This window comes from Odontesthes bonariensis, chromosome 15 (genome assembly GCF_027942865.1).
Source record: "Odontesthes bonariensis isolate fOdoBon6 chromosome 15, fOdoBon6.hap1, whole genome shotgun sequence".
NCBI classification, from domain to species: domain Eukaryota; kingdom Metazoa; phylum Chordata; class Actinopteri; order Atheriniformes; family Atherinopsidae; genus Odontesthes; species Odontesthes bonariensis.
In genome coordinates, this window is record NC_134520.1 from 13212517 (window position 1) to 13221629 (window position 9113).

The 9113-nt window shown below is 40.2% G+C and overlaps 1 long non-coding RNA gene across 1 annotated transcript; it reads right to left on the reverse strand.

The window, feature by feature from the left end:
- Nucleotides 1-8322: 8322 nt before the first annotated feature.
- On the reverse strand, nt 8323-8889 carry LOC142400011 (uncharacterized). Its single transcript, XR_012772899.1, has 3 exons — nt 8707-8889; nt 8553-8604; nt 8323-8453 (listed from the first exon to the last, which is right to left on the reverse strand). It is a non-coding gene; the product is annotated as an uncharacterized LOC142400011 (long non-coding RNA).
- Between the last annotated feature and the right edge of the window lie 224 nt (nt 8890-9113).

The window sequence follows — 9113 nt, forward strand, 5'->3', positions numbered from 1 at the left end:
TCTTAAATCGTACAAGTGATTTAAGAGAATTTGCGCATTCACCAATCTTTTCGTATTTTACGTTTTCTTTCAGGTACGAACAGAATTTACGAGTGATCCAGACCTGTCGTAGGAGTTTCCTAAAATAATCCGCTGTTATTCCAATCAAGTTCGCTTGACTAATGGATTGTATATTTAATTACTTTGAAGCAAACATAAATAAATATACATTATAACCCATAATTATGCTGACATTATTCTGTTTGACTTAAATTGTGCACTAATTGAAGGTTCATTTGAATCTGTAACGGGAAGCGCAGCGGCTGTCTTGCTACTTTTGGATGCCTTAGCGCGTCAGGCTCTTGGAAGAGACCGTGTGGAGACAGACGAATGGTTGACATCACGATTAAGATTCCCAAAGACTGTGCTGCTGCAAATATGCAGCTTGCTAGAGCCACAACTCCAGAGAAAAACACGCCGATCAAACCCAATTCCACCATACGCCCAGGTCCTCACCACCCTTGGATTTTTGGCCACTGGAACCTTTCAGAGCGAGATTGGAGACAGATCGGGGGTGTCCCAGTCCTCTGTGAGTCGTGCGCTCCCCTTGGTCATCAAAGCTCTCATCAGTTTATCACCCGTGGTACATCAAATTCCCATACACCACTGTCCAACAAGTACAAATTAAGAGGGACTTTCATGCCGTGGCTGGACTGCCAATCATAATTGGAGCACGAGACGCATATACGCATCAAAGCACCCGTGCTGTCGTGGAGCGCACTGAGCTGAAGGCCAGGGTGGGTGTGTCTCGATACAGCGGGGGGCAAATAGCCCAGAGAAGGCATGCCAGATTTGCGCAATATTGCCATGAACGGTCTCCTACTACTTGAACCAGCCCAGGCAGACCAGAAGGTGTGATGCCAGAAGACCCCCCTCATGGACCGCCCATTCAAAGTGCCATCATGATGAGGCAACAACTGATTGCACGGCTTTAGTTGCAGTCATCGATCGCCTGCCCATGGCGACACGTTTTTTTTAAGCCATTTTCATATCAAACCATTTATTTTTTTATTTTGGTGACATTACGAACTACAGGTGACACGGAATTAACAGCACTCCTAATTGCTTCCCATTTCTTGGCTTTAGCAGGTCCCGTAATTCCACTGCTGACACTGCTAAAAATGACAGATTTTCCTTTTTGGATCTCTGAAAGCAGAACTTCAGTCTCAGAGCCCCTAAAGTTGTTCTTTTTGCGCTTTGATGCCATTCTCATGACTCAACACTCAACTTTTCCTGGCACAGGAGCAAGGAAGCACAGCTCCTTATATGGTATTATTTTGGGCGTGGAGTATGCAAATCTATTATCCTCGTGCACGTGAACTTAGATACGCACAGGTGTGATTCATCATTTACGCAGGTCGTTTACACACTTTTTCTGAAGTTAAGAGCGTTTGTTGAATCTGACATGGCGTGTTCGTACAAGACCTTCATACGAAAAAAGTAAGAGAAATTTAGAATAAAAATACGAAAATGTTCTTGCATGAGGCCCAATGTCTGTTACTCGGCACTTCAATTTACTCAGTGTCTCCTTTGAGAGAGAACACAATCTGTTCATCCCATAGTCATCTGTCACACCAACGCCTTCTTGCTCTCAACTCGTTACAGCTTGAGAACCGGTTGGTGAGATCGCACTGCAGTGAGAGATTCTCCAGACCATCACAAACCCTTCAGAGAAACCCTTCAATGCCCATCTGAGGCTGAGAACTGTTACTCAACAAATACGGCTGTTTTACTGCTGGTACTCATGCTGCTTCCAGTACAACTTACCCACTTACTCTTACTCTCAAATCTCGGTATATAAAATCCTTTATGCTTGGCTATTTTTCTATACTTGAATATGTACAATAATCCTAAATCATATTTTGTATTTCCACATATAATTATGGAATTTAATCTGTATCATAGTTTATTGACATTGGTTTTTGCACTCTGAGCAGATATGGAATCTGACTTTTGACAAAAAGAAGGAAGCAGCTGGAATTATTTAATTTCGGGTATACGGGACACCTAAAGGGCAGTTAAAGGTTTCTGCATAAATGGACCGATGCCGTAAAGGAGGGTACATGCCAGTCTGCTAAGTGAATAGGTTATTGTTGTGCTATTGATGGGGCCATTGTCTCTCACACTGAATGCAGAAAAAGCATACTGTGATCGTCCCTTAGAGGTTGACTGTGATTTTGAGTTTTTTTTAAAGGGACACTCCACCCATTTGCATTAGGCTTTACATTGTTAGAAACCCAGTCATACTTTTGAATGGTCATGCAACACTCTCTCATTTCCCCCTGAGACGGGAGAAATCCGTATTCAACTCTTTACACTTCCTCCTACAATTACGCAAAAATCGTCATTTTGCGTCATTGTAGGAGGAAGTGGAAGAGGGGTGGATTTCTGTTGAAACTACAAGCGCTAGTTCCCACCCTTCAACACCGCCCATAGGGGGTTTGGACCTAATGCGCTAACAGACCTATCACAGATCAGTGCCAGTGCTTTTGAGAGCTGCAGCTAACATGGTCAAGGTACCGAATACTCAGACAGATGCAATACGGAGGACTGGGATTTAGAAGAAGATATGGCTCGAGCTGGGGAGAATTGGTGGTGCCTGTGCTCTAACTGTGCGCCAATGGACACAGAACAAGAGTCTGTCTGCTGCCGAGAATTCCAGCGGTGCCAATTTCTTCTGGACGAAATCGGAGGATGGCACGGACGTGTGTGTTGTTGATCACCCGAGTTTCGCACCCCATATGGATAGTGGCGTCCTGGAGACCTACTTTAAAATACCTAAAGTCAACTGGAAACGACAGCCAAAGCCTACAGGGCCAAATGGACGTCTTTCTGTAAAGTAAGTTTGTTTTCTTTGTTACTATGTCAAGGAGTACTCTTTCTAACACGCTAACGTGGCATGTTCATTGCACAAATAGCTTGCAGTTATGCAAGCTACTGTGGCACGCTAGGCTCAAATGCCATCACTCACTTTGTGATCAATGTTTTGTCAAGACAATTTCGTCTAACAGCCTACCGGCACTTTCTTGAGTGGGTCCTGCAAGGAGAGAGATTGGGCAGAGGGCGTCGTTTCGTGCAGGCTATCCGCCAGAACTACCCAGCTCCAGACGGCCAGTACTGCGGGCACCAAGAAGTGGAGGACGCTCAGGAGGAGCTATAGTTTCCTTGTTTTATATTCATTCAACAGTTGTATTGTTTGTATAGTTATTTAATTAAATGGTTAAAATGTACGTTGTTGTGGTTCTTTCTTAGTAATGTTGCTCCAAGTGTATTCGAGTTATTGAACGACTAACATTTCAGAACTGGAACAATATAGCTACTGTTACCTCAGATGACAAAACGACAGAATTGTGATCATAGCCTACCTATAATTACTATAAATTATGAAGCATTACAAGTATACATTGCATTATAAGTTTGTTGCAAATCAGTTACCTCCTTCCAAGTTTATGATGCTATTCTAAACTTTGTTGAAGGCAGACAGGAGAGAAGGAGTGACATTTTGTTTTTTAATTCACAAAATAAGAATTGTCATGAACATAAAGACACACAAACAACATTATCCACACTATTAAAAAAAAGAGGTATTGACCCTGTGATTGAGTATACAGTAAGGTGCTCGATGGAAGTGCAAACAGGTAAGGCAGTGCAAGGATAAGGTCAAAAGACCATATAAGACATAAAGACATTTAGGACATATAAGACATGGTAATATTACAAAATGTATCACGAGGAATGGGTTAAGGTACAGCTGATGTCTGGCGCTGTCTGGGATTCAATGTTTTCTGATGATGAGGACAACTCTGCAGCAGACGTCGACGTCGTTTTAGTCTGAAATGTCATACGTTCAATAACGTTAAAAACATTTGAATAACGTCAGACTAACACAGTAAAACAAGGTGGATTTACATCGCTAATAACGAACTTATTTAGATCTACATAGCAAAGTGTCCAACGTTACATTGCTAACTTTGCTGACGAGTGGAGTTAGCGAGGCAGACACACTAGAACAGCAAGCGACCAAAACATACAAGATATTTACTTTGTAAACAGCCAAATCATATGAGATGTGCTGCTTTACAGCAGACGACTATATCAGTGTGTGTTCTCTTTAGAGTCGAGTTAGAAAAAAAGCCTTACCAGGCAAATGCGTTTAGCATTGCTAGCAGTTCCAGAAGTTCCTGGCTTTTTGCACAAGTCCAACTCTTTGGGTAATCTATGAAAACTTACTCCGTGTATTTTCCTTGTGCTGGCTGAACATCCCGGTACCATGCAAGTGCACACCATTTCGAAACACAAACGAGGAGTAATTCACTAATGATTTCGCAAACTCTTCACTAGAAATTGTGTGACATGATTTCCAGGTAGCGTAGTCGGGTGGAGCTACTCTCGGGGGAGTGGCCTGCGGATCTTGAGCATTGGAATGCACTATGGGGATTGTTGTCTTTAATCCACAAGCACAAAAAAGTCATTTTCTGCCTTTTCTCGATCAAGAAGGCACCAAATTAGAAATTTATGCTACTGTTCTACTACATATATGGCCCACTTTCAATACATATTCATGTCTCCACTGGTGGAATGTTCCTTTAAGCTACAATATCTTTGCTTTAAAATTTTATTTAGGCGGTCGGTGGCGTAGTGGGTTAAGCAGCCGCCCCATGTACAGAGGCTTAGTCTTCAATGCAGCGGGCCCTGGTTTGACTCCCGCACCGAGCGGCCCTTTGCTGCGTGTCTTCCCCATCTGTCTGCCCCCTGCTTCCTGGCTCTCTCACACTGTCCTATCATTAAAGGCATAAAAAGCCCAAAAAAAATGTTTTTATTTAAAAACAACTCTAATATCAAGAAGCCAATATAGTCAAAAGGCGGTCTCGCTTGAGTGCATCTATTGGGAGTTGAGCGGCAGTATTTTGGATAAGTTGCAGGCAACAAACAGGTTGATACCCAAATAAAGACTGTTACAATATTCAAGGCGTGGATAAAGGCATATGGCATGGATCATTTTCTCAAAGTCAATAAAGGAAAGGAAAGGCTTGGGAAAAAGGAAAGGGTGTAGTGACTGATACTCATCAGCTGTGTGAAGAGTTCAAGTACAGTGTGACCTGATAAGAGATACATATAGTGAAACATGAAACATTTTGAGAAGAACACACTCCTCATTAGTGCGGAGGCTCACCAGATAAGTATACATTATATTCTGGCTATGTGCCTGTTGATGGGGGCACGCAGCATCTTCAGGGTTTCCAAATATGGGAAGATTTTACCTTTACTTATCGGGAGAAGCACCCACAGTGAGGCAGAGATTGCATTGGACTTTTGGGCTTTGAAGGTCTCTCCAGATTTACCATCTACACATAGGCTGTCTGAAGGCGAAAACCACCATACGCCACAAGGGCTCTCAACTAAAAGAAACTGGCTCTGACAACAGCATTTATGTGTTTAGGAAATGTAAAAGTTTAGGAGTATTGGACCTAGAATGGACCCTACATGTAAGAGAAGTGCTGTCTGTTAAATAAACCAATGCAGAGCAGATCCTGTAATGCCTCTGCAATGCTCCAGTTAAAAGAGTCGGACACCACAATCCACTGTGTCTAACGCAGCACTAAAATCTAAAAGCACTATAATAGCAGAATTCCCTGATTCTATAATTGATCAAAGATCATTAAAAACTTTTGAGAGAGCTGGTTCTGTGATATGCTTTGAAATCAGACTGAAAAATTTCAGTGACACTGTTTCTGTTAAAGAATTTCGGACGCTGGTGTAAAACAATTTTCTCCAGCACCTTCCAAAGAAAGCGATTTAGAAATCCACCCAATTTAATGCTCAACATTAAGATTGAGGTTAGTTTTTTTTGAGGGGGGGGTTGTTTTTTTTCTGCTCTGACAGCATCTTGGTAAATGAAAATAACTCTCCTTAACATTTAAAAGAAAATGTTGGAATTATTTGGTTTTATGTTGTTTTTTTTCTACTTCCTTTTGGCTCTCCTGCAGATCTTGTCCGACAGCTGTAGTTTAGTTTTAGGTTTGAGACACTTAAAAGGAGCAACACAACCAAGAATATTTGATCAAGTGAAAATGATTATAAGAGCAGGCTACTTGTCCAAGAACGGGGCATAATTAGTATTTTTTTACGAGCCATAGTAAATGACCAGCTGTACCTGACGTTATTATGTGGGAACTGTGCGAGGGTAAAACAGGTTTCACTGAATTATAAATTTGTCTTTTTGGGAAGTTAATTTATATCTAATTTTACTTTTACGAACTGAAAAGTAAAGGTATTTAGATTCTGACATCATGCTTATGGAAGGATATAGCTCCTATTAAAAGACTAACTTTTGTGACTCTTTTGTCATCTGGTCTTTGAATTTCATGCTTCTTGGGAGCCTTCTACACTTTTTTTTTAAACTTTTTTTTTAGCTTTGCAAGCAATTCAAATAGATTATTGGTTATTCAGTGAATCACCAAACAAATATGTTTTTACAAGTTTTCTTATTTGTTATTTGTATTTATTTATTTTTTTAATGATTTGTCTATTCGCCGCACTAATTTATTCTGAAATTTGCTTTCTTAAAGAACAGTTACACCAAACCAAGATATTTCTCCAAAAAAAAGTCCTGGGAATGGTTTCATTATACACGATTATGCAAGATTTAGTAATCTGATTAATCATCTGAATCAGTTGCTGGTGCAACTTCTTATTACAACTGTATTTGTCGTCATTTATTCACGCCTTGTTTTTCCATTCCCAGACCTAACCTTAATATAACACTGATTGAAAGTCCCCTGAAGGATGATGAAATTAGTTTTTTAGCTGGCTAAAACAGATGTGCTATGTGGGTGGACAGCAAGAGGTGTTACTTCAGACATTGAATTATGATGACACACTATCTTACAGCAGCATGAGAGCTTCCACTTCCTATTTGATCATAAGAGATCATGCAAAAGCAATCTGAGGGAAGTTTGCCACGTGTGGGTGTAAAACAAAGGAGTGCCATATGGAAACAGATAATTGTTTAGTAGGTGTGGATAGCAGTAGAATAGCATAGAATGGAAAAATACTTAAAAAAATTCAAAAAGTAATCTGTGTGTTGAAAATTGCACATCAGTTATTAATGATCATTTTAAGTGAACTTTGGCCCAGAGAAGATGACTGCATTTCTGGATCATGTTTTGAGAGACTGTTTCTTCAAGCTCTTTTTATGCCCAGTCATGTTACTATAAGTTACATGTTTCTCCAGCTATTTAAGGGCCGCTTACTATGACGTTTTGTTTTGTTGCTCTCATCCCAACGTTTTTGAGAAGTGTTGCTGCCATTAAGTTCAAGATGAGCATGCATATTTAGTAAAATAGTGAAATGGCTCACTTTCAACATTTACCATGTTTTCTATGTTCTTCTGTAAATAAGATATTGATGAATTTGCCCATCATTCCATTTTGTTTCTTATTTACATTTTATACCGCACCCAAACCTTTTTTGGAATTGGGGTTGTACACATATAAACACCTCAATACAACTCTATATCAGATTATGTGGAAACCTAAGAAGATATAAGTCAAATAACCATGACGGCACATATGTTTTACACCAAATACCTCAACTTAACATACACTTGCACCTTTGTTTTCAATAAAGTCGTTCCCTTTTCGGATCTCATGATTCATACAAACACCTGTTGGTGATCCATACTCTGACTTAAAACAAAAGGACACATTAAAATTGGAACCAAAAGTCAATGAGAGAAAAAAGATACATAGCATCAGTGCAAATGAAAAAGATCAAAGTACTCAACCACAGAGATAAAAAATGACTGGATGTGAAAAGTTTTCTTGTGAAAGTGAGATGAATTTTTGGGATGGTGGATGGCAAAAAAAGGCAAAGTAAATTATATGAGTTGCCATTTAATAGCATGGTGAGCTTTTCCAATGAGCAGCTCCTCCTCTGAGACACCTGCAAACTGCAGTTCTGGCTTGATCTGCCTCATAGGAGAGTTTCAGTCTGTCTTGTAAGCACTCCCGCCCACTCTGTCCAGAGCAAACACAACAATACCGTGCACATGTAGAAATTACATAACATCTGCGCCAACAGGTTTTGACAGTACAGTAGAATGCAGATTGGCCTTTGATATTATTCTTCTTTCAGCTCATAGACATGGAAGCAGCCGGCTAAGTACTTAGACATACACTCTGTACCAAACATAACACTTATTGTCATGTTCTTGACCGCTTTGACCTTTTTAAAAAAGAAGATCTCTTTGCTGTTTATTTTATTTGTTTGGAGGGTTCTCTTGTCTTCTTGCCACATCATTATGAGAGAAATGTCTTCACCAGTGGCATGTGAGAACGTCAGCCATCCGTAGATTAAATATTCCTTCCTTTTTTCCACCATGAAGACGTCATATCTTTTCAGATCATCACTCTCTAGAGAAGAACAAAAAATGTGTCCCATGAGCACACTGACAAAGTTGTGTCTTATTAAGAATTTTGTTTGATGCTTTGAAAAAAAATTGACATACTAACCTTTAAACTTACAAATCATTCTGTTTGCTGGGTCACTCATTTGTGTGGCTTCCTGTAAATAGACACATTCCTAATAAATATATACTCCCAGGTACACAGAGAGGAGAAATGACTGTTTGAGCTCTTTCAACTATTGCTATGAGGAGTTTCTCACCTGGTTGCATGATGATGTGTTGAAGAAAATATGAACAATGATGCCCACCAAAGCCACAGCAAGCAATCCAATCACTGTCGCCAAAGCAAACATCAACTTAAAGCCATCCTGTGAGCTTTTGCGTGGAAGAGGGACTTCTAAACTCTCTGTCATCATCCTGACCTCCACCAGTGTCTCCTCCTGTTCTCCTTTGCTCATAATGAACACTGTAATACTCGTAAGGGAGTCGTTGCTCCTTCATATAGCTCCTGTCCTCCCACACAAGCAGAACCAGCGGGAATCCCAGACTCAGCTTAATCACTACCCTAAGTAATAAAACGAAAGAAGGAAGGGAATCCCTCTACACTCCCTCTACAGCTGTTTTATTGTATTGTATATATTTTTTTTTTTCCTTTGATCCTGTGCCA